This window comes from Myxocyprinus asiaticus, chromosome 43, assembly GCF_019703515.2.
Source record: "Myxocyprinus asiaticus isolate MX2 ecotype Aquarium Trade chromosome 43, UBuf_Myxa_2, whole genome shotgun sequence".
Classification (NCBI taxonomy): domain Eukaryota; kingdom Metazoa; phylum Chordata; class Actinopteri; order Cypriniformes; family Catostomidae; genus Myxocyprinus; species Myxocyprinus asiaticus.
Window position 1 is genome coordinate 11,692,034 of NC_059386.1, and position 25,562 is coordinate 11,717,595.

The window sequence follows — 25,562 nt, forward strand, 5'->3', positions numbered from 1 at the left end:
TCAGGTTTGGCTTAGCTAGCTGTCAGAACAGGCATGTCAACACGACTTCTGCATAATTTTTAATCATACAGCCTTTGTTAATGAAAATGCAGATTGTTTTGTTATCAGTACCAAACATGTGAACTAACTTAATAACAATGGGTGGGAAGAAAAAGAAGTCAGCAGCAGTGCCCACGGGTGTACAGCCTGCTGCTGCTGCTGTTGCTGCTGCTGCTGCTGCTGCTGCTGCTGTTGTTGCTGCTGCTGTGAATGCATCCAATGGAGCACCTGAAACTACAAGCAAAAAACAACAACAAAGACCAAATCATGAGAAATCAACCACGAACGAAAGCAAGCCAACAGGTCAGACATCATTTTATAAGTTAAAAGCATGGAAATGTCATTCAAAGGATTGAATATTTGATAATTTGGTGGCATAATAACATTCATAAATAAGACATTAACAAACATTATATAATGCTTTTACATTTGAAACATATTTGTTGATTATGTGCAGTCAAATATGAAAATACTTGAATCAGAGTTGACATTTTTATATATTTGAATGTAGATTTACTGTTCGTATCATCCAATGATCTGAAAGTTATTAGTATCCAGTGAGTGTCGCATATTATTTATTTGAGATTAAACTAAATTCAGATTCAATCTAATGTCGACAGTCTGTCAGCAAATGTCCTTAACTTTTGTTCTTTGTTTCTCGTAGCTCCCAAAACGTATGGTCTTAACACTAACTCACAGACTGATAGTAGCGCAGTGTCTGATAAATCCCTTCTGAAGGTGAGTTTGTGTTTAAATGTTATTGATCATCTATGGCTTGCTATTTGTTACTAATTTTGTGTTTGCATGTATTGAAGGTTGTTATCCAGCCAGAACTGGAAAAGAAGGTGATCAGGTTGATCAGTGATTACAGACAAGAACAGGGCGACAAAGGACCAGTATCTGGGAGACTCGCCACTAAAAATTTGCTGGTAATGAGTTCCTTTCAGTTTCTATTATTATTTCTTATTTTTGCCTTGGAAAATAAAAAGAAATTACTCTAAAATATTTGTTGGTAGGATTTGTATACTGCCCTGCAGAAGTTCCAGTTTAAGACAGAACACATCGAGGAGGCTATGAAGAGCAGTGTGCTGTATGGAGGGGATCTACACTCTGCACTCGACTGGCTCTGTCTGAATCTTAGAGACAGTAAAGCGATCAGTCAGTCTTCAATGATGAAGTCTGGTCATAAGTAGAAGTCTACCGATAGTGGATTTTGCCGATATTGATAACTAAGGTGGTTGTAATTAGACGATAGTTTTCAAAATCGATTCATAGAAATTTTTTTTAGTCGGCACAGATGTAGAGGCTAAAGTCCAAAATGAATAAAATCCTAGATCCTAGTTTATTTTTCAATCAAAATCCCAATAATAATCAGAAAAAAGAAGATTGGGTGGACTAACGTGGCACTAAACAAGCCAGAAACACACATGGGACTCTTATTTTGAAATGACGAAGACTTGGCTCTGGTACAATGCTCTATAAAGTTTTTTATAGCTTATATATTTCTATTATTATTCACAGTAAATTAAGTTGGAGACACGATGTATGTGCTGACGAGGGATGTTTCCATATAGTCACATTTTCTTTGCATACGCTCGCTTCAATTTTAAAAAGCGTAATTATCAGAGGAACACGTAGGAATAAAAAAAAAAAAAACTTTCGGCAACTATTGGCATAGATTTTTGCAGATAACTGATAATTCTAAAAAGCAGCTATCGGCACCGATATATTGGTCTACTTCTAGTCATAAGCCCAACACCAACACTCACCAAACCTAATTCCTAGCTTTACTTTGTTTTTTTTCTATGTATAAAGATGAGCTACCAGAGGGATTTAGCCAAAAGATGCAAGAGGAAAAGCAGAAGTCTCGACCCAAGTTCCAGCCTCCTACAGAGGACAGAATACAGCCAGTATCCAAAAAGGAGGCGCCCAAAGAGGACGAGAAACCAAAAGCAAAGGTTTCCACAACTTTGGCTATTTTCACACTTGTTTTTTCTTCTAAATTATAAGGAGTTAATTATTTGCTCTGTGTTGTTGTGAACAAGTGATCATTAGAATGAAATATCTCTTATATTCCTGATGACAGACTCCAGTGAAAGATGACAGTGCCAGTATGAAGGAGTGGATACTGCATTACGCTGAACAATCTGATGATCAGAGCAGCGAAGATGATGAATAGAATGACATGAGTGTATCTAACCCAGAGCTGGAGGAGAAGTTTGATCCAGTGAGTTTGGATTATTGTGGTTTCCCTGTGCCATATTTCCGCATAATTTGCTACTATGTTTCCTGTGTCTGATAAGTTCAAGTAATCTTTCTGCAGAATGACAGGTATCTGTTGCTGACTGCTCAGCTGTATGATGCAAAGGAGATGGCAGCACAATCTAAAGCCAAGAAAGATAAAGAAGGACAGAGAACAGCACAAGACCGTATCAGAGTCATTCAGCAAGGTCTAAAAGCTTTATTTGTCTCTTATGACATGCATTGTTTTCTACAGTAAAGTAAAGAATGTGCGGACATGTACCAATAAATGTATTTCTCAATAATGTTTGTTTACATTACAGAAATGAAGTCTCTGGAGTGTCATCCAGTGTTTAACTCAGCTATTAAAGTTAAAGATGCTTCTAAAGATGAAAAGATGCCAGTGACACTTGCTGATGAAAAGGAGGAACTCAACTTAAACCTCTTTGTGCAGGCAGACACACTACCAGCAGAGAAAAGTAGGAGACATATTTTATTTAACTTTATTTTTATTAGGGCCCGAGCACCAATGATGCGAGGACCCTATTGTTCTTCTAGGCGTTTATTATATTTTTCCCAAATGAATTGCATTTTTGAGGGCCTAAACATACTCGAAAACTCATGAAACTTAGCACATGCATCAGAAGTGGTGAAAATTTACATCTGATATGGGTTTCAGAATTAGGTGCGGCAAAATAATTTGATAGCGCCACCTAGGGTTTTAGAATTAGGTGTGGCAAAATGGCTCGATAGTGCCTCCTACAAACTTTCAACTATGTGCGGTTTATGCTACGTTTCACCTACATGTACGAAAATCGGTACACATACATGCCAATACCTACAAAAACCCATGGACCCATGCCCTAAACTCAACAGGAAGTCAGCCATTTTGATTTTTCTCTTCAATTTTTGCTCAGTTTTTGCTATTTCCAGGCCTCGTACTTTAACAAACTCCTCCTAGAGATTTCATCAGATCTACTTCATATTTGGGTATTCTAATCTAAAGGCCTTGGCAATGCAAAATTGCGAAGCTTTTGAGTTTTCACAGCATGGTGTGGCTGTGACGGTCTGACAAAATTCAATGTTTCGCCATGAAACAGGAAGTTGTTATAACTCATACATACAATGTCCAATCTGCCCCAAACTTCACATGTTTGATAATAATCCTGGCCTGAATACATTTACGTGCCAATATTCAGTTATAGTCATAGCGTCACCTACTGGCAACAGCCAATTCAGGTCTTGTACTTTAACAAACTCCTCCCAGAGATTTAATCAGATCAACATTATATTTAGTCAGTCTTAATCTAAAGGCCTTGGTGATGTTAAATTGCGAAGCTTTTGAGTTTTCGTTGAAGGGAGTGTCCGTGGCGGCCTGACAAAGTTCGATATGAAACAAGTCACATTTTTGAGGCCTAAACATGCTTGAAAACTCATGAAACTTTGCATACATCTCAAAAGTGGGGAAAATTTACATCTGATACTAGTTTTAGAATTAATTGTGGCAAAATGGTTCAATAGCACCACCTACAAAATTTCAACGAAGCAGCCCTCATGTCACGTTTCACCTACATGTAAGAAAATTGGTAAGCATATGTAACATGTCAACACATACAAAAAAGTCTCTATTAACCATATCCTAAACCCAACAGGAAGTCAGCCATTGTGATTTTTCTCTTAAATCTTTGCTCAGTTTTTGCCATTTCCAGGCCTCGTACTTTAACAAACTCCTCCTAGAGATTAAATCAGATCAACATCATATTCGGTCAGTCTAATCTAAAGGCCTTGGCAATGCTAAATTGCGAAGCTTTTGAGTTTTCACTGCATGGCCGTGGCGGTCTGACAATGTTCGTTGTTTCGCCATGAAACAGGAAGTTGTTATAACTCATACATACAATGTCCAATCTGCACCAAACTTCACATGTTTGATGATAGTCCCAGCCTGAACACACCTATGTGCCAGTATTCAGTTATAGTCATAGCTCCACCTACTGACAACAGTTAATTCCAGGTCTTGTACTTTAACAAACTCCTCTCAGAGATTTAATCAGATCAACATCATATTCGGTCAGTCTAATCCAATGGCCTTGGTGATGTTAAATTGCGAAGCTTTTGAGTTTTCGTTAAAGGGCGTGTCCGTGGCGGCCTGACAAATTTAGATGTGAAACGAATCATATTTTTGAGGCCTAAACATGCTCGAAAGATCATGAAACTTTGCACACACCTCAAAAGTGGTGAAAATTTACATCTGATACTGGTTTTAGAATTAAGTGTTACAAAATGGCTCAATAGCACAACCTACAAAATTTCAACGAAGCAGCCCTTGCCCCACATTTCACCTACACGTAAGGAAATTGGTAGGCATATGTAATGTCATCACGTACAAAAAAGTCTCTTAGAGCCATATCCTAAACCCAACAGGAAGTCAGCCATTTTTATTTTTATCTTAAATTTTTGCTCAGTTTTTGCCATTTCCAGGCCTCGTACTTTAACGAACTCCTCCTAGAGATTAAATCAGATCAGCATCATATTCAGTCAGTCTAATCTAAAGGCCTTTGCGATGCTAAATCGCAAAGCTTTTGAGTTTTCTTTGAACGGCGTGTCAGTGGCGGCCTGGCATAGTTCGATGTTTCGCCATGAAACAGGAAGTTGTTTTAACTCAAACATACAATGTCCAATCTGCCCCAAACTTCACATGTATGATAACAGTCCCAGCCTGAATACACCTACATGCCAATATTAAGTTATAGTCATAGCGCCACCTACTGATAACAGGAAGTGACATGTTTTGATGTATAGTTATAAAAGTCGTATTTGTTGTGAAGTAATAAGTGTCTTACCTCAGCAGAAATGAAATTTCCAGTCAGACGCAGCTGAAGTAGGCCTAATAAACTGCCTGAGAAAAATGCGTTGTCTTGTTTAAAGATCTGCTGTGATATAAGATTCTGTAAGGCTATATGTCAGTATCATTATTCTGATATTATTTCCATATCTTTGATAAAATCTGTTGTGAAATAAAAAGCCTTTACCTCCTTAACTCTCCTGTCCTCTCGAAATTTCATACAAATACATGACCTGAAGAATGAAATACATTATAACATAAAAAGTGCTAAAAAGTGCTACAAAAATTTAATGCCGTTCCCCTGGCACAGCAGCCCCAACGTGGACCAGGGTGCGAGGGCCCATTCATCGCTGCTTGCAGCTTTAATTTACTATTGTATTTAGTTTTATTTTATTTGTTTTTGTTATTTGTATTTTATTTGACTCTACTTTTATATTATTTTATTTTACTTTATTATTTAAAAAAAAAATTCCTTGAAGATTAAAGGACCTTCACTTTTTACATGATTTTATTTAATTTTAATCTTATTTTATTTATTATTGTGATTTGTTTTATTTTATTGTACTTCAATTTGTTTATTTTACTTTTACTATTGTATTTTTTTACTTTCACTTTTATTTATTTTTATTTTTTATTTTACTCTTATTATATGTATTATTACATTATTTTGTTTCATTTTATTTATTTCTCTTTTATTTTATTTATCATTGTATTTAGTTTTAAGATTTTACTTTTAGTTTGTTTTATTTCTTTTTTTTCTTTTTTTTTTACAATTTTTTCACTATTTTAAGTTTTATTGTATTTTTTTTATTACATTTTATTTTTAGTTTATGATTTTAATCATTTGTTTATCTATTTTATTCTATATTCGATTTTTGTAACTCTCACATTGATTTGTAAATGTAATTTCAATCTGATTTGCGCTCTAGTGGAGAAAAAGAAGAAAGTGCCCAAGGACATCCGTAATTTTGACTACACATCACGTAGCTGGACTGGCAAGTCACCCAAACAGTTTATCATTGACTGGTGCAGGAAGAACCTCCCGAAGAGCCCTCCACCATCATTTGAGAAAGTCGCAGTGGGGAGATGTTGGAAATGCAAGTAAGTCACATTACATGGCATCTTTGATGTAGATTGTGTACTGATAATTGACATATTTGTCGAGCTCTGATTATGTGTGTCATGTCAGAGTTCGTATTCAGAGGCCTATTGATGTGCTGGAGGTGTGTCCCACTATCCTGACCGAAGATGGCATGCAGGCCCAGCACTTATGAGCCACACTAGCCCTGTATAATCTAGTCAAACGACAGGTGAGTTTCAATGATTTCCACTCACGCATTAGACAAACAGTTCAGTTTTCTTTTTATCTGTTTTCGAATTTCAATTGTTATCGTCTAGTAGCGTGTTCATCTGTCCTTTTATCTCCATTTAGTCTGTGCATCAGCTGCTCCCGCCCACCTATCGTGATGTTTGGCTTGAGTGGCGAGACAGCCAACAAAAAGAGGAGGAGCAAACCCGCTCATCCATCAACAAACCACGCGATCAGTTCATCGAACGTCTGCTCACCCGCCTCAAACAGCAGCAGAGCCACCAACCGCAGGCTGAGCTGCAGAAAGGTCTCCAGGATGCTGGAGATGAGCCTGAAGACACCTGGGAGAACCTGGACATGCAGGAGGACATCGAGCACCAGTGTGGAGGGGGCCTCGCGGCGGAGGAAGCGTCCCGGAGACTGTTCCTCAAACTGTGGAGCTCGGCTCTGGCTTGCAGGCTGCTGGCCGAAAGAGAGCAGCTACCTGTGTTCCAGCATCGTGAGCAGGTGCTGGAGGCTCTATGGCGCCACCATGTGGTGGTGGTTGCTGGTGAGACAGGAAGTGGAAAGAGCACCCAGATTCCACAGTTCATCCTGGAAGAGCTCTTAGCGGGAGGAGAGGCTGTTCAGCCCTGCAGTGTGGTGGTGACGCAACCCAGAAGGATCTCAGCCATGAGTCTGGCATGCAGGGTTTCACAGGAGTTGGGCAGTGATGATGGACCAGGAGGCAAGGTCAGATCTAAGGAAGATAAAAAATATGAGCTAGTTTACATGCACACCAATATGCTGATAACACCTAAAAATCAGCTTATTTAAAAGATCAGACAAAGCAAATAATCGAGTTATTCTCTGCTTTTGACGTCAAACCACGAAGAGACATGCGCTCAACACTTGTGCACATTGGACAAACCAGTAAGAATGTCGGTAAAGGTGTTTACATGCAACGCGAAATTGGGGTAATTTTTGTCTTTTTGAAAGGCATATATACCCTGTTTACTAATGTTTTTCATCCTTAAAGAAATAGTTCAGCTAAATATAAAAATTGTCATAATTTGCTCATATTGTTCCAAATCTGTATGACTTTCTTTCTTCTGTGAAACATAAAGGGGAATTTCCTGGACACTCTCTTCCATATAATGAAAATGAAAGGGGCTGGGGTTGTCAAGCTACAAAATGATCAAAAAAAGCACCATAAAGTATTTAAAAGAGGTAGAGGTCAACCGATATATCGGTTTTACCGATATGTGAGCACCAATAGTTGCCTTTTGGAACTATCGGTTATCGGCAAAAATCAAAGCCGATAGTTGCAGATAGTGTTTATTTTTAGTATTATTCTGATATATCGGCCCCAATAGTTGGTTTTTGGAACTTTTTTATTGCAAAAATCAAAGCCGATAGTTGCAGATAGTTTTTTTTTTATTATTGTTCCTTTATATAAGGTTATAAAAATGAGCGCTCCAAAGAGTTATGTTTGTTAAGTAGATATATGTTAATATAAGTTAAGTTCATGTTAAGTTCACGTTGATTTAATGGGGTCTTCTCAGAGAAAAGAGAAAATGTCTGTTTTTATTACCGAATCGGTAATGATCTGCTATTGATGAATGGTGATCTCCCACACTACCAGCATGTAGGCGCTTGACAAGGCAATTGCCTAAATGCAGACTATAGCTAATTGAAATTTGGATACTTACTCCGAATTGGACAACAATTTCTCTCTCCCCCGGCTCTACCCATTCTTCCTCTCATGTGGGGGAAGCTGCCGCCACTAATGTGGGTGTGAGGTTCAGACCGGTCTGTTGGAGTTGCGGGTAGCCGGGTCACGTCCGCGAACAGTGCCCGGTGATGGAGGTGGGGATGTTGATCCGGGTACCCGACACTCCACAGGCTGTCCCCGATTGAGCCGGGACGTACCAAATACCCGTGAGTATTGGGAGGGTACATACCAAGCCTTGGTGGATTCAGGTTGCAACCAAACCTCCATTCATCAATGCCTGGTTCATAATGGGGCATTGAATACAAATAATCGGGTGAAGGTGAGGTGTGTGCATGGGGATATTTACGATTATCCTGCAGTGAACGTCACTATTCTATTACGGGGTCAAAAGCATAACATTGAGGCTGTGGTTAGTTCCTGCCTCACCCATCCACTAATTTTGGGTACTAATTCGCCGTTTTTTCACGAATTTTTAAAAGGGTTGTGGGTGGATGGGTCCTGTAATACAGTGCGACGGTGTGGGGTGTACAATGTGCTGTCGGGAGAGGCGGAGCTGACGTAGACGGCCTCGGCTCCGCCTCTGCCGTCAGCACATTGTACACCCCACACATTCGGCTTCCCCAGCCCTTAGGGGAATTCCCACTTGGGATTTTCCTCTGGAGCAGACGCAAGACGAGACTTTTAAGCACGCGTTTGACCAAGTGAAAGTACATATCCGTATTTCTCAGTTATAAATGATCGGTTGTATCGAGTGATGCAGGTCACTCAGACAAAAGAAGATACAACCCAGTTGTTAGTACCAAGGAGCCATTGGGAAATGCTATTCCAGGCGGCTCATCATAGTCCGAAGGCAGGTCATTTGGGATGGGGGAAAACACTAAACCGTCTCATGGCCCATTTCTATTGGCCGGGCATTCACGAGGATGTTAGCCGGTGGTGTGCGACATGCCGCGAATGTCAGCTGGTGAATCCGCCAGCCACTCCAAAAATGCCATTGCGCCCTTTTCTGTTGATCGAGGTGCCCTTTGACAGAGTTGGCATGGACCTCGTCTGGCCATTAGAACGATCAGCACGCGGGCATCGCTTTGTGTTGGTTCTGGTGGACTACGCAACGCGATACCCTGAAGCACTGCCTCTTCGCAACATCTCAGCACGTAGTGTTGTGGAGGCAGTCTTCAGAATAATTTCCCGAGTGGGGATTCCAAAAGAAATCCTCACTGATCAGGGCACTACTTTCATGTCACCTACACTATGGGAGCTGTACGAATTATTCAGTATTAAATCGATTCGGGCAAGCATGTACCATCCACAAATGGACGGCTTGGTCAAACGATTTAATAAGACCTTAAAAATATGATTCGTAAGTTTGTACACGAAGATGCTTGGAATTGGGATAAGTGGCTCGAACCCCTGTTATTTGCAGTGCGAGAGGTCCTGCAAGCCTCCACGGGGTTTTCCCCATTTGAATTATTATATGGGCGTAAGTCCTGTGGCGTGTTAGACCTCATGAAGGAAAACTGGGAGGAGGGACCTTCACAAAGCAAAAATGAAATTCAATACGTTCTTGACCTGAGAGCAAATCTCCTCACACTGGGGCATCTATCACAGGAGAATTTGCTACAGGCTCAAGAACGTCAGTCCCGGATATATAACAGGGGAACTCGGCTACGGGAGTTTGCACAGGGAGATAAATTACTTGTATTACTACCCACATCAAGCTCTAAATTACTTGCAAATTGGCAAGGGCCCTTTGAGGTCACACGGAGAGTTGGGGAAGTCGACTATGAGGTAGTGTGTATGGATAGGGGTGGGGCTCATCAAATTTACCACCTCAACCTACTAAAACCATGGAGAGAGGCGGTCCCTGTATCCTTGGCAACGGTAGTTCCGGAGAGGGAGGAGCTCGGTCCGGAGGTGAGTCTAAAAGCCAGTCAGTTCACTCCGGTCCCTTGTGGAGACCACCTCTCGCCGTCACAATGTACAGGGGTTGCCAGATTGCAAAAAAGTTTCTCTGATGTGTTCTCGCCTCTCCCCGGCCACATTAACCTCATAGAAGACAACCCCCGGGTAGTGGTACATAGTCAGCCCTACCGCTTACCCGAACACAAGAAACATTTAGTATGGGAAGAATTAAAGGCCATGCTCGATATGGAAGTAATAGAAGAATCCCACAGTGATTGGGCCAGCCCGGTGGTTCTGGTACCTAAGAGCGATGGCTCGGTCCGATTCTGTGTGGATTATGGAAAAGTCAACGCGGTGTCGAAATTTGATGCGTATCCAATGCCTCGTATTGAAGAACCGCTTGAACAGTTGGGCACGGCTCACTTTTACTCGACACTGGATTTAACAATTATTGGCAGATCCCCGTGAGAAAACGGCCTTCTCCACTCCGTTTGGATTACACCAATTTGTGACCCTTCCGTTCAGTGTGTTTGGTGCTCCGGCTATTTTTCAGCGTCTGATGGACAGAGTCCTCAGACCGCACGTTGCGTATGCCGCTGCTTATTTGGATGATATCATTATTTACAGTAATAACTGTCAGCGACACATGCAGCATCTGGGGGCCATTCTGAGGTCGCTGTGACGAGCGGAGCTCACAGCAAACCTGAAGAAGTGTGCAACTGGACTGGTGGAGGTACGGTATCTGGGGTTCCACTTGGGGCATGGGCAGGTGCGACCCCAAATTGATAAAACCGCAGTGATTGTGACCTGCCCGAAACCTAAGACCAAAAAGGAGGTGAGACAGCTCTTGGGGCTGGCTGGATATTATCAAAGGTTTGTGCCTAATTATTCGGACGTCACCAGCCCGACCTGACTGATCTAACTAAAAAGGGAGCTGCAGACCCGGTCGAGTGGACAGAGCCATGCCAACGGGCTTTCACACAGCTAATATCTGCATTATGTGGCAGGTTGCTTCTGCATTCCCCTGATTTCTCTCTCCCTTTTGTTGTGCAGATGGATGCATCGGACAGAGGGCTGGGTGCTGTTCTGTCCCAAGTTGTGGAGGGGGAGGTGCTGTACATTAGTCGAAATCTCTCTATGAGAGAGATAAAGTACAGCACCATAAAGAAGGAGTGTTTGGCCATCAAGTGGGCGATCCTCACTCTCCGCTACTATTTGTTGGGACGAGCATTCACCCTCTGTTCGGACCAAGCCCCGCTCCAATGGCTCCACCGCATGAAGAATGCCAACGCCTGGATGACCCGTTGGTATCCGGCACTCCAACCATTTAAGTTTGAGGTGGTCCACAGACCAGGGGCACAGATGGCTGTCGTGTACTTCCTCTATAGAAAAGGGGGAGTGGGCAGTCCGGATGGTTCCCCTGGCCTGTGTCAGGCGGTGGGGGTATATGGAGGTGAAGGCGTGGTCGAGTGCCCATTTGGGGGGAGAGAGAAAGCGGTAAGGACATCCACCTGAGATGAATTGTGACTAATTACCCTTTCTATGTTCACTGTGAGAGTCGGGGGAGATAAAAGACGGCCAGTCCACAGAAAGAGGGACAGACAGACCAGAGTTTTTGTGTGCATTCCAGAGAGTGTTTTGTTTGAGTGCTGAAAAGCCAATACTGATGTGTGTGTGCTGAAAAGCCTCAGATTGAAGAAGTATTAAAAGTTCTCCATCCGATAACTAAAGTGGTGGAAAAGGCCAATAACTGATTAATCGGCCGATAGTTTTTAAAATAGATTCATAGAATGTTACATATTTTTCTTAGTCTTTTGTTAATGTGACAGGCACAGACACAGAGGCTATAAAAAATAAATAAAATTTAAAAAAAATCCAAAATACTGTATGGTTCAGCCAAAATCCCAAGAAAAAAGGATGAAGATTTGTTGCATAATGTGGAACTTTTAACTATAAACAAGCCCAAATTCACAAGGGACTTGTATAGTCTATATATTCACCAGGTTTATTTTAGGAATAAGGTTTATTATTATTCAAAAGATATGAAGTTGGAGATATAATGAATGTGCTGATGGGGCACGTTTCCATATAGTCAAATTTTTCTTTGCATGTCCTCGCTTCAATTTAGATACTTGATTATATAATCAAAATAACAAAATATGCATTGAATTGAGAATAAATATATTGATAATTATTGTCAGTAATGAAGATGCAGCAAATTCCCACGTTATTGTTTTTATTTCACCACTAGTGCCCACTGTTATATTGTAGAACAAAGCCATTCTAACTGTACGCCAACACCGGCCACAGAGAAACACAGAGGAATAAAAAAAATACTTTTCAGTCTTTTCAGTAGTTTCTGTGATTACCATCGCCCTCTATTGCAATCACATGGTGTTTTTGAAATTTTTAGAGTCAGGAGCTGGCAAACCTGGCATCCAATTAACGAAATGAGATTGGAGGTGTGGGTTAAAGTTACTTTGACTAATAAAAAGCACTAAAAACATTTTGAGTTTGCTATTCACAAGAAGCATCTGCTGATGTGGACCAAAAAAGAGATAACAGAAGAGCTACGATCAAGAATTGTTGCTTTGCATATAGCTGGAAAGGGTTACAAAGTTATCTTGAAATGCTTAGATATTCATCTGTCCACATTTAGACAAATTATCTATAAATGGGGACAATTTAGTACTGTGGTTACTCTCTCTAGAAGTGGCCGTCCACACCGCAGAATAGTAACTGTTGCACTCTGTTGCAATAACATGGTGTTTTGAAAATGTTTGTTACTGTGTTCTGTTCAGGAGGTTATTGTGAAGGACTCCGGGTCAGGCTGGGATCTGAGCCCTGAGCTGGATCATTTCAGCAGCTGCACATGACACGTCCTGCAATACATGAGTCCCAATAAGTTTAACATGGATCTGATCTTAGACCTTCTGGCCTACCTGGGTAGAATAATGCACAATTGCACACATCATTTAGTGTGCATCTCAGTAGTTTCATGCTGTGTTATTGTTTGTGAATAAGCAATGCTCTTCTGTTTCTTTACCTCAGATAAGTCACCGCAGTTTCGTGATGTGGATGGTGCAGTTCTGGTGTTTCTCCCAGGCTTTGCTCACATTTAACAACTGTATGATCTGCTGACCACTGACAAGAGATTCAGCTCAAAGGAGAGGTAACTTCAGTCTGAGTGCCCTTATTCTGAGAAGATGCCATATTTAAATAGACATGAACCACAATAAGGCAGTCCAGAAGTACAGTCCCTTCAATATGAGCGAATTCAAAACAGCATCTTTGCACCCTTGAAGGGAACTGCAGGATGGAGACACTATTTAAAGGGTTTGTAGCAACTCATAACGTAATAACAAAGCATAATGTAATAACTGCACATAATGTAATAATTTTCTCAAAACGTAATAATTATTACATTATGTAAGAGCCCATAATGTAATAAGGTTTTTTTTTTTTTTTTTTTTGCAAAATGTAATAGGTTATTACAAAATGAACTCACCAAAAACATGTTATAATTTTGTCATATTTTAACAATTTTCAAAACAATAATATACCTTTTTAAGGCATAAAAAAACATTGGTATTGCTTTACAGTAGTTCAGTTTTTTATCTAAATGCAGTCTAAACTACCTACAAAATACACTGGATTGAAATATTCAAGCATTTATTATTATTATTATTATTATTATTATTACTACTACTACTACTACAGTACATTACTACTAATACACACTCACTGAGCACTTTATTAGGAACACCTGTACAGCTACTTATTTATGCGATTATCTAATTAGCCAATCTTGTGGCAGCAGTGCAGTGCATAAAACCATGCAGCTACGGGTCAGGAGCGTCAGTTAATATTCACATCAACCATCAGAATGGGGAAAACATGTGATCTCAACAGTCTCTAGAGATTACTCAGAATGGGGTCAAAAACAATAAACATCCAGTGAGCAGCAGTTCTGAGGACGGAAATGCCTTGTTGATGAGAGAGGTCAACAGAGAATGGCCAGACTGGTTGGAGCTGACAGAAAGGCTACAGATTGATGGTCTCAGACACGGAGGCAACTGAGATTCGTCCTCCGCCACCCGGATTGAGGCGAGTCACTACGCCACCATGAGGACTTAGAGCGCATTGGAAATTGGGCATTCCAAATTGGGGAGAAAAGGGGAGAAAATCCCCCCAAAAATATTTTGTCTATGTATAAATAAATCTCCTATTCTGTCAAATGTCAAAAAATTGCTTGGAGTATTTAGAGTAATTTTCCTCAAAGACAGGTTTTCATGACAGTCACTATTTAAATGATAATGATAAGAAACTAATAATGATATAATCAGAAAGCTGAGACTTTATTTTTTAATTCAGTGCATAAAGCTCAAAATGTGTTTCTGGGTCAAAGCAACTCAAAGCGATAGAGCAGTTCACATTTACAAAATTATTACATTATTATGTATATTATATACATATATTTCTCTTAATGCAATAACCTATTTAATTTAGCTATATATATATATATATATATATATACTGTATATATACACCGATCAGCCACAACATTAAAACCACCTGCCTAATATTGTGTAGGACCCCCTTCGTGCCGCCAAAACAGCACCAACAAGCATCTCAGAATAGCAGTCTGAGATGATATTCTTCTCACTACAATTGTACAGAGTGGTTATCTGAGTTACCGTAAACTTTGTCAGTTCAAACCTGTCTGGCAATTCTCCATTGACCTCTCTCATCAACAAGGCATTTCTGTCCACAGAACTGCCCCTCACTGGATGTTTTTTGTTTTTGGCACCATTCTGAGTAAATTCTAGAAACTGTTGTGCGTGAAAATCCCAGGAGATCAGCAGTTACAGAAATACTCAAACCAGCCCATCTGGCACCAACAATCATTCATGCGATTATCTAATCAGCCAATCGTGAGGCAGCAGTGCAGTGCATAAAATCATGCAGATACGGGTCAGGAGCTTGAGTTAATGTTCACATCAACCATCAGAGTGGGGAAAAAATGTGATCTCAGTGATTTGGACCGTGGCATGATTCTTGGTGCCAGACGGGCTGGTTTGAGTATTTCTGTAACTGCTGATCTCCTGGGATTTTCACACACAACAGTCTCTAGAATTTACTCCGAATGGTGCCAAAAACAAAAAACATCCAGTGAGGGGCAGTTCTGTGGATGGAAACACCTTGTTGATGAGAGAGGTCAATGGAGAATGAACAGACTGGTTTGAACTGACAAAGTCTATGGTAACTCAGATAACCACTCTGTACAGTTGTGGTGAGAAGAACCTACACAATATTAGGCAGGTGGTTTTAATGTTGTGGCTGATCAGTGTGCACTACCGGTCAAATGTTTTGAAACACTTATTCTTTATTATAATTTTTTTTTCACATTTCAGAATAATAGTAAAGTCATTAAAACTATGGAATAACATAAATGGAACAATGGGAATTATGTTGTGACTAAACAAAATCCAAAATAATTCAAAACTGTGTTATATTTTAGCATCTTCAAAGTAGTCACCCTTTGCCTAGAATTTGCAGACATGTACTCTTGACATTTTCTCAACCAACTTCTTGAGGTATCACCCTGGGATGCTTTTTAAACAGTATTGAAGGAGTTCCCATCTATGTTGGGCACTTATTGGCTGCTTTTCTTTATTAATTGGTCCAAGTCATCAATTTCAAAAACTTTTTTTTATTATTAAATTTTAGTTTTATAATGAAATATATTAATATGGTGGCACAATTATATTTTTGTCTACAAAACTAATTTTATACTTTTAACCATATGCCTTCAGATCAAAAGATTTTTAAGATTATGAGAAACATTTCATTCAAGTGTTTCAACCGGTAGTGTATATATATATATATATATATATATATATATATGTGTGTGTGTGTGTGTGTGTGTGTGTGTGTGTATATATATATATATATATATATATATATATATATATACACACACATATATATATATATATATATATATATACACACACACACACATATATATATATATACACACACATATATATATATATATGTGTGTGTGTGTGTATATATATATATATATATATATATATATATATATATATATATATATATATATATATATATATGTGTGTGTGTGTGTGTGTATATATATATATATATATATATATTACGTTTTGTGCTCATAATGTTATAATGTAAGAAAATTATTATATTATAAACATTATGTTTCACTTATACATTGTGTGCCATTATGACATTATGTGCTGTGATTACATTATGAGTTGCTACAGTGAGTTCATTATGTAATAAATTTCCCATAAAATAACCTATTACATTATGTAAAAATATTATTATTATATTATGCGGGCAGAATTTTATTATGTTTTCAGAAAATGATTACATTGTGAACATTTATTACATTTAACTTATTACAGTATGCTTTGTTATTACATTATGAGTTGCTACAGGGTCATTCGAGACAAAAGTTTGCAACTGTATCCTTTCACAAACATTATCTGTGTCTGCGCAATTAATTTTGAAAACTGAGAACATGTGAGATATTACCTGGGCTTTAATCCCCTTTTAAAACAAACCGGAGATATTCCCTACCCATTTATTTATTTTTAGGTTTGTCTTTACCAAGACACAAAGAGGCTGGAAAATTTGTGGAAAGACACATTTTTAAATGTTTTGGCAGCTGAATGATGGATTTTTGCTCACGTCAAATGAAATATGGTATCTGCTCTGACCTGTCCTGGTATTCCCTGAGAGAACCATGCTAGTCATTTTCATTTTTTGTACAGTTATTTTACCCATCTGAATATTTGCACCTAGATTCAAGCTGGTGGCACTCCACTCTTCACTGTCATCCCAAGACCAATCTTCTGCATTTTCAGTGCCCTCTGCTGGAGTGAGAAAGGTACTGCAGTGTGGATAGGCGTGAATAAGGGGCTCGGAATAGTGTACTATTCTTACTATATAGTATGTGTACACATAATTGGATCTGTTTTTATTTTAAAGATAATAATGGGATGCCACTTGCTGAATTAAGACCAATTATGAATTATGACAATGTAGCATACTACTGTGTAATTTTGCATAATGTGGTAGGCAGAATTCAGTATGTACAGTATTCATTAAATGGTAAACTAGCATTCCATCCTGAACATAACCTAGTTGTGCAGAAGCTAATTTGTTTGTGGTTGTGTTTGAGGTTGTATTGGTGAAACTAAAAATACCTTTTAAATTGACATCTATTCATGTAGCATATGCTTTTATACAAAGTGACGTACAAGTAAAAACAATACAAGTTAAAGCATTTAATCTATGAATCTTTATGTTCTCTTTATAAAGATTGTGCTGTCCACAAACATTGCTGAGACCGGAATCACCATTCTTGACATTGTCTTTGTCATCGACACAGGAAAAACGAAAGAGAATCGGTAAGCCAGGACTGGAAAAATAATCCACAGCAAATACTTTTGATGACTGTGCTGTTTCATATCATCTTAGGGTAAATCAAACAGTTGTCTTTAATCGTAATGTTTCTCATCTATTTCTGGTTTTAGATACCATGAGAGCAGTCAGATGAGTTCTCTGGTGGAGACATTTGTGAGTAAAGCCAGTGCTCTTCAGAGGCAGGGCAGGACGTGTACGAGAGGGATTCTGTTTCTGCCTGTACCCCAAATTCAGGTATAATATGGTACATACTGGTGCCACGGTAGCGTTATGGGACCCAAGCTTTAAAATACTGGCGAAGCCACTTTACTCTCTGCAGTGCTCTACATTGAAATGCTGTGTGAAAGTAAAGGAAATTCAACAATATACATTATTATTCTATAATTTTTATTATACAATAGTAATATACACTGGTGGCCAAAGGTTTGGAATAATGTACAGATTTTGCTGTTTCAGAAGGAAATTGGTATTTTAATTCACCAAAGTAGCATTCACTTGATCACAAAGTATAGTCAGGACATTACTGATGTAAAAAACAGCACCATCACTATTTGAAAAAAGTCATTTTTGATCAAATCTAGACAGGCCCCATTTCCAGCAGCCTTCACTCCAACACCTTATCCTTGAGTAATCATGCTAAATTGATCATTTGATACTAGAAAATCACTTGCCATTATATCAAACACTGTTGAAAGCTATTTGGTTCATTAAATGAAGCTTAACATTGTCTTTATGTTTGTTTTTGAGTTGCTACAGTATGCAATAGACTGGCATGTCTTAAAGTCAATATTAGGTCAAAAATGGCAAAAAGAAACAGCATTCTCTAGAAACTCATCAGTCAATCATTGTTTTGAGGAATGAAGGCTATACAATGCTTGAAATTGCCAGAAAACTGAAGATTTCATACAAAGTTGTACAATACAGTCTTCAAAGACAAAGGACAGCTGGCTCTAACAAAGACAGAAAGAGATGTGGAAGGCCAGATGTACAACTAAACAAGAGGATAAGTACATCAGAGTCTCTAGTTTGAGAAATAGACGCCTCACATGTCCTCAGCTGACAGCTTCATTGAATTCTACCTGCTCAACACCAGTTTCATGTACAACAGTAAAGAGAAGACTCAGGGGTGCAGGCCTTATGGGAAGAATTGCAAAGAAAAAGCCACTTTTGAAACAGAAAAACAAAAAGAAAAGGTTAGAGAGGGCAAAGAAACACAGACATTAGACAACAGATAATTGGAAAAGAGTGTTATGGATCTTAACCCCATTGAGCTTTTGTGGGATCAGCTAGACTGTAAGGTGCGTGAGAAGTGCCCGACAAGAGAGCCACATCTATGGCAAGTGCTACAGGAAGTGTGGGGTGAAATGTCACCTGAGTATCTGGACAAACTGACAGCTAGAATGCCAAGGATCTGCAAAGCTGTCATTGCTGCATGTGGAGGATAAGAACTTTTGATGAGAACTCTTTGAAATAGTTTAAGAAGTTCTGAATTTGTTTTTCAAATTGTAATAGTAATTTTTCACGTTATTAGAGTCCTGACTATACATTGTGATCAGTTGAATGCCACTTTGGTGAATAAAAGTACCAATTTCTTTCCATAACAGCAAAATTTGTACATTATTCCAAACTTTTGGCCACCAGTGTATGTTTCTTCACTTTCACACATTTATTATAACTATTATTTGTATTATTATTATGATCCGCTTGGGTTGGAGATTTTATTTACATGTTTCTTTTTTCCTTTGCAGGTTTAATAGTTTCATCGACTACTCCATCCCTGAGATTCTTAGAGTGCCTTTGGAAGAACTTTGTCTTCATATTATGTTATGTACCAACTTTATCTCTTCAAACTACTAGATACTAGAACCACCAGGGATGGGCATTTTAAATATTTTGTAGTAGAGTACTTATTAGTACAAATAATTATTATATTATATTTTATTAAAACATTATATTTATATTATTATATATATATATATATATATATATATATATATATATATATATATATATATATATATATATATATATATATATATATATATATACTTACATTTTAAGTATGTTACTGAGGGGCAAGTTGAAAGTTGTTGTCTTTGGTAATCGATATTATACCAAAAATACTGTCAATAGAGCTCAACTTGAAATGAACCCGGAATATTCTTTAAATGAAATGTATGGGAAAAGTATATGCATAATTGATTCAAACCATATCAGGAGCTTTACTACAGTATGTCTGTAAAAAGTAGCCACTGCTTAGCACACTGTAAAGATTAGGATTCTGCATGAAATCTACAGACACTTAGCTTCTGTATCTTTGGCATCTAAAATTTGAAGGTTTTTTGTTGTTTGTTTAACATGCAGGCCACCATTGCAGCAGCTATATCAGAGAAGTCACCCTTTACAACACCTATAAACAGAGAGGAAGAGGCCAACCTGGCGAAATCTGCCCTAGAAAGTCTCAAACTCCGATCACATGACCATCTTCAATGCTTACCTTGGGTATTACACATCACACAAAACTATACTTTAACAGAGATTTGTGTCAATGGCTATAGAATGAAAAGAAACTGGTACTGAAGTTACTGGTGTGTTTACAGGTGGAAGAATGCACGGAGTGAGGGAACACGATCTGAGATGAACTACTGCAGGAGACACTTCCTGAATCACACTGCCCTAATGACCATTGAGGTGAAGTCCTCTTATGAGTCATCACAATCTAACAAATGTTAAATCTACTTATCCAAAACATGTTGTTTGAGCTGCGAGTGTGCAAATAGATGTAATTTTTGTGTATAGTTTCATTCATTTTTTGAAAAAACTTTTATACTATTTTAAACAAAAACAATTGCTCATTGTTTATTAAAAAATATATAGTTATAATTACTTCTGTAACATCACTAACCCGCTTACTAACCTTATCTTTGTAAAATTATATCCAGTGCCGGGATTACAGGGTTTCATTGTCATGACAACGAAGTTGTAGTATTGGATATAACTTGTACAGATAAGGTTAGAGTGATTTTATCACACTAAAATCATTTACGGATTGACCCCATTCACTTCCATTGTTGGTGCCTTATTGTAACAGCAATTTCTTTTCTTTCTTTTTTTATAAATAAAGGAGGGACGAGTTAAAATATTTTTTTGTGGTAATCAGCATTATGCTACAAATGCTGTAGATTGAGCTTGACTTGTGTTGAACGCATAACATTCCATTAATCATCCAGTATTGATGTAGTTTATCAGGATGTGAAGCATGAACTCATCAGGATGGTGGAGCAGGCGGGTTTCATCACTTCTAAGTCTGGCCGAACTTGCCGCTTTCCAAGGAGGACATCTCTGTTCTCAATGCCGTGTTGACTGCAGGTCTGTATGACAGCGTGGGCCGTATCCTCTGCACACCCTCTCTGGACATTCAGGAACGGGTGGTGTGTGTGGTTGAGAACGCTCAGGGCAAGGCCCACGTTCACCCATCCTCAGTCAACCGCTTCCTACAGACCCACAGTTGGCTGCTCTTCCAGGAAAAGGTCTGTAGAGCATACTAGCTTTAATATATTACTCTTTAAGTAGATAAATTAAAGGAATAGTTCACCCAGAAATGAAAGTTACTCACCCTCGTGTCACTCTAAAACCGTATGACTTTCTTTTTTAATGCGGAACACAAAAGAATATATCCCGGCCCGACTTTTCAATACAATGGCACTGTGTAGGGCTTCAGTTTAAAGCTTAAAAAAGGGCCCAAAAGTATCATAAAAGTAGTCTATGGGGTTCATGCATTAAATGCTTCAAAAGTTTTCTGAAGGCATATGTTAGATTTTGGTGAGAAACAAACTGAAATCTAAGTCATTTTTCAGTGAAAATGTTGACATCCGGTGCATTAACACCATTCGTTCTAAAGACATGAATGATACCTAAAATCGTTTGTTTAGGAGTAATGCACGGTAATGTTTCTTTATGATCAGACCTAAGGCCCTGGAGAATGAATGGGTGTGATGTCATTTCGCACAAAATCTGGCCACAAAATTTGATCGCAATTAAAATACGTTTAATTGTGCAGCCCTAGACTTTTTTAATAATAGGATCAAATGGGCAGATTCAGTTTATATCAAGCTAAAGTTGGCATGAAACGGAAATTGCAACCGACCTTTCTTCTGTATCGTGATATTTTTCTGAGTGAAACGGCTTATCGAACAAGAAACAAATGTAGGGCGGGGACTTGATTTTATCCATTTGTTGTTGATTGGATTGTGATAAGTTGGTGTTGCATACACAGACACACAATTTCCACTCTGCCTATGATCTTACTAACAACATTAATCAATAACCAGCCCACATTGCGGTATTTGCTTACGACTAGGCTGGAGTCCAATGCAGATGAATGAGAAACAAGCGAGTAAAAGATCACAATATTTCAACGTTTTGAATCACAATACACTAAATGAAAAGGGGGAAAAAAAGATTACTTACTTGTGCTATACATCCCATATGAATAAACTCCAGACGCATTCGCCGTTATTCGTCCTCCTTCGAAATGTAAATTCAAGCCAGAGGGCCCGTAATCAAGGTAGTTCAGGGTAGGGAACAGGATTTTGAGAGGGAAACAGCCGAAAATACACCTCTTCATCTGTGCATTAGCTGCTTTGATGCCAGGTTTGTTTACATGACTCTTGAAGGGGTGGGGTTAAAACTTAGCTCATCTGCAGCGTGTCAAGTTTTGACATTTTGATTAAAGATTACAGGTCAGTCAAAAGTTTTTTTTAATAAAATAGCAAATATGCATGGATGAATTGTTCACAATAAGACCCGTAACATGCATTAATAAAATAAATAGGGGCAATTTTGATTTCATGCCAACTTTAAGTGTACATTGCCAATGCATTATTAGACAATAAACATACAGATATAAAACAAATTGAATGCTGAATTTTGAAATCTCAAACCTATTATTTTCTCTGGCTGCCTTTCAGTCTCTATTGCGCACACGCTAGGTCTCTCTCCCATGATTTCGCTTTTGACCCTGGTTCAGATGACAGTGAGTGAGCGTTTTAAGAGAGCTTGCCCTTATCTCTCCCACACCTGGCTCATGCTTGTGGGTGAAGTCTCCATTCTCCTTACAGTAAATCCGCTCCGGTGTTTATTATGTTTGGGAAATGCATTGTGAATAAGCATGCACTGCTCCACACAATCTATTTCTGTGCTAGGATATGCAGTCGAGTCAGTTTTAGCCACAAGAAGTGGGGAAAAACATTAGTAACGTTTCAGGAAGTGAAAAAAAAAAACGGATACTGCATTAATTGTGTTAATTGTTTTTAACCCGTTGAACAGTCAACTATTCACAACAGAAATTAGAGCAAGACCATTTTAAACTGAATTTTAAGTGTGATATAAATATTATCTGGATAATATTTAGCCTACTTTGTATTACGTCTTTTTTCTACCTAAAATGTTAGTTAAATGTAACAATATGTTAAAAATGTTGATTAAACTGAAATAACCACTACACCCTGGCTACCCAGGCCCCTTACCTACAGTACCCTTAACATTGTGTCAGCGGGTTTGCATTGGCAAGCACCACTCTTCAGTGAATTCTTCAGAAAATGTAAAAATTTACTTTTTGAAACACTGTTTTCTGGTCTTGTCTACAGGTAAAATACTCTAGGGTGTTTCTTAGAGACACTACATTAATCTCCCCTTTATCAATGCTGCTGTTTGGAGGAGACACTGATGTGCAGCACCGGGAGAGACTCATCTCTCTGGATGGATGGATCTACGTCCAGGTCAGTCAAAGCTTTTTCTATGTGGGTAGTTGACGTGTAACATGTCCTCGAGCTTTTTATCAACATCAAAATTTTATATTACAATTTATATTAATGTATAAGGGAGACTGTATATCTTAAGTCCTGTAACTGGTCAAAATGTTTTCACCATGAAGTTTTTCACCATTTTATTCACCTTTTTGTCTTCATAATTTCTTTTTAAATGGTCCTGCGGTGTGACAAACTAATTTTTAAAAGTACAAACAAATGGGGCCTGGGTAGCTCAGCGAGTAAATACGCTGACTACCACCCCTGGAGTCGCAAGTTCAAATCCAGGGCATGCTGAGTGACTCCAACCAGGTCTCCTAAGCAACCAAATTGGCCCGGTTGCTAGGGAGGGTAGAGTCACATGGGGTAACCTCCTCGTGGTCGCTATAATGTGGTTTGCTCTCAGTGGGGCGCGTGGTGAGTTGTGCATGGATGCCGTGGAGAGTAGCATGAAGTCTCCACATGTGCTGTGTCTCCGCGGTAACGCGCTCAACAAGCCACGTGATTAGATGCGTGGACTGACCTCCGCCACCCGGATTGAGGCGAGTCACTACGAGGACTTGGAGCGCATTGGGAATTGGGCATTCCAAATTGGGGAGAAAAGGGGAGAAAAAAAAAGTACAAACAATTATTAATCAATTAATGCAAGGTTATAAAAGCTGCATGCATAAATAATTGTAAAAGGATTAGCAAAATGCTGTTATACTACTTTAGATGGAGGATAGCCAGAGGTCAACTTACCATTAATGTCAGGCTTCTCATGGATTAGTCATTCTTTGATAGTTGAATGATTTGCATTAATCGCTTTTTGGCAGGTGCACTGATGCATCATAATATAGTTTGCCAAATGGTAAGATAACTCTGTTATTTCCATGAACTCTGTTCATTTTCCCATCAGGCCCCAGTCAGAATCGGTGTGATCTTCAAATACCTCTGTAAGCTGATCGACTCCCTTCTGGAGAGGAAATTGGCCAACCCCAAAATGAATTTGGAAGGTAACCGACACGCTTAGTGTATATATCCCCAAATGTCTCTACTGCCTACATAGGCAGCTGCCTTTTAAGGTGCCATTTATACAAGATGTGTTTTTGCATCCATCTGTGCTGTTTTGGAATTGTTTTACCATGAAAACGTGTTAGACGAACATCTTAGAGTGCAGTGATGTGTCTCGCTGCTTTTTAAGCATCACGCGCCATGAATGCAGTGCTGAAGACATCATGTAAAGTTTAAAGAACTTTTAATATGTGTCTCAAGACACCTGCATTCAGTTCAACTCATTGCGCTGTGTCTACTGTAGTTTTTCTTATTGCAAGTACAGTCTGTATGAATGGCCCTTAAGGCAGCATCCAATCTGAAATGGAACATCAAAAGTAACATTGGCAGCATCTCCACATATCAAACTAAATTGCTCCTAAATTTGTTATTTCTGTTTCATTTATATCCTTTTCAGATGAGAAGACCATACAGATCATCACGGAGTTGATCACGTCAGAAAACATGCTCTGAGGAAGTGCCTCTTTATTTAATCATGAAGTGAATATACTGCCCTAAAAAGTCAAAGCACGGTAAATACGCCAACACGCCACAACGTTTTTTGATTGTCCATCCAAGTGTTAATTAAAAAATAGTCTCATTCAGGACAGATCATAGTCTAAGACACCTGATTTCAGTCATAAATCAGTTTTGGCAAAATGTGTAGTTACTGTGTTTTGCCTTTGCAAGGTTATATAAGTGTAATGATGAAATCTCACTGAGGGGTTTGAATATAAATTGTACTGCCAAACCAGAATTAAAATAATGTTTTAACACAAACAAAATGCTTGTGATATTCTTCTTAGCTTAAAGACTACATGGCCAAAAGTATGTGGTGTGTCCTTTCTAATTAACAGGTTTGGTCTTTTAATTCCAGTGAAGATCAATCATAATGCTACGGTATACAGTAGCATTGTAATCTAATGAATTGTGTGCTTCCAACTTTCTGGCAACCAGAAATTAAATGTTCAACAAGTACATATGAGTTTGGTTTTGGGGTGTCAACATACTTTTGGCCATATTGTGTTTTATGACAGGGTTTGACAGGCTGGTTTGTTACTGTAGGCTGGTTTGAATGCAGACAAGCTGTCTTGTGGTGATAATGTAATTGTTTTGTTACTGATAAAATTGAATGAGATATCAAATTTACATAATTGTAAACATTTGAATTCAGTAACTGGTAAAGATATCCTTGTCTCAAGCCTG

The 25,562-nt window shown here is 38.6% G+C and overlaps 1 pseudogene; it reads left to right on the forward strand.

Annotated features, from left to right (window-relative positions):
- LOC127433219 (ATP-dependent RNA helicase DHX29-like) lies at positions 1 to 25,130 on the forward strand (annotated as a pseudogene).
- Positions 25,131 to 25,562: the final 432 nt, after the last annotated feature.